Source organism: Trichechus manatus, unplaced genomic scaffold (assembly GCF_000243295.1).
Source record: "Trichechus manatus latirostris isolate Lorelei unplaced genomic scaffold, TriManLat1.0 scaffold00071, whole genome shotgun sequence".
In the NCBI taxonomy this organism is placed as follows: Eukaryota; Metazoa; Chordata; class Mammalia; order Sirenia; family Trichechidae; genus Trichechus; species Trichechus manatus.
The window spans coordinates 17,993-19,719 of record NW_004444007.1 but is presented as its reverse complement, the minus strand read 5'-3'; positions in this window follow the sequence as shown (position 1 = coordinate 19,719).

The following is a 1,727-nucleotide window of genomic DNA, read 5'->3' as shown; positions in this document are numbered from 1 at the left end:
GGTCCAGTTGTGAGAATTTTTGTTTTCTTTATGTTAAGATGTCATCTGGACTGAAGGCTGTAGTCTTTGATCTTCATTAGTAAGTGCTTCAAGTCCTCTTCACTTTCAGCAGGCAAGGTTGTGTCATCTGCCTATTGCAGGTTGTAAATGAGTTTTCCTCCAATCTTGATGCCTCAGTCTTCTTCCTATAGTCCACTTTCTTGGATGATTTCCTTAGCATACAGATTAAACAGGTGAAAGGACACAACACTGACACACACCTTTCTTAAATTCAAACTATGCAGTATCCCCTTGTTCTGTTCAAATGACTGCTTCTTAGTCTAAGTATAGGTTCCTTATGAGCACAATTGATTGTTCTGGTATTTCCATTCTTTGCAATGTTATCCATAATTTGTTATGATCCACACAGTTGAATGCCTTTGCATAGTCAATAAAACACACGTAAATATTTTTCTGGTATTCTCTGCTTTCAGTCAGGATCCATCTGATGTGAACAATGATATCCCTGCTTCCATGTCGTTTTCTGAATCTGGTTTGAATTTCTGGCAGTTCCCTGTCATTACACTGCTGCAGCCTCTTTTGAATGATCTTTAGCAAAATTTTACTTGTGTGTGATATTGAAGGTATTTTTAGATAATTTCTGCATTCTGTTGGATCACCTTTCTTGGGAATAAGCATAAATATGAATTTCTTCCAGTCGGTTGGCAAGATAGCTATCTTCCAAATTTCTTGGCATAGACGAGTGAGCACTTCCAGTGCTGCATCCATTTGTTGAAACATCTCAGTTGGTATCCTGTCAATTCCTGTAGCCTTGTTTTCTGCCAATGCCTTCAGTGTAGGTTGGACTTCTTCGTTCAGTATGATCGGTTCCTGATCATATGTTACCTCCTGAAATGCTTTGAATATCAACTGACTCTTTTTGGTACAGTGACTCTATGTACTCCTTTCATCTTCTTTTGATGCTTCCTGCATTATTATAATATTTTCCCCACAGAATCCTTCAATGTTGCAAGATGACGCTTGAATTTTTTCTTCAGTTCTTTCTGCTTAAGAAATGCCTAGCATGTTCATCCCTTTTGGTTTTCTATCTCCAGGTCTTTGCACATTTGATTGTAATACTTTACTTTGTCTTCTCAAGCCACCCTTTGAAATCTTCTGTCCAGCTAGCTCTTTTACTTCTCATTTCTTCCTTTCATCTTAGCTACTCTAAGTTCAAGAGCAAGTTCCAGAGTCTCCTCTGACATCCATTTCGGTCTTTTCTTTCTTTCCTGTTTTTTAATGACATCTTGCTTTCTTCATGTATGATATCCTTGATGTTATTCCACAACACATCTGATCTTCAGTCATTAGTGTTCGATGTGCCAAATTCTTTCTTAAATGGTCTCTAAATTTGGGCGGGATATACTGAAGGTCGTACTTTGGCTCTTGTGGACTTGTTCTAATTTTCTTCAACTTCATTTTGAACTTGGATATGAGCAATTGATGATCTGTTCTGCAGTTGTCCCCTGGCCTTGTTCTGACTTATGATATTGAGCTTTTCCATCGTCTCTTTCCACAGATGTAGAAGATTTGATTCCTGTGTATTCCATCTGGGGAGGTCCAAGAGTATGGTCACAGTTTATTAGAATTTTAAAAATCGGATGAGAGGGGAACCTGCTAAGATCACATAGGTACAAGCTCTATTATCTTCAAGTTACCCATTAAATTTCACCAGTTATTACATTCTG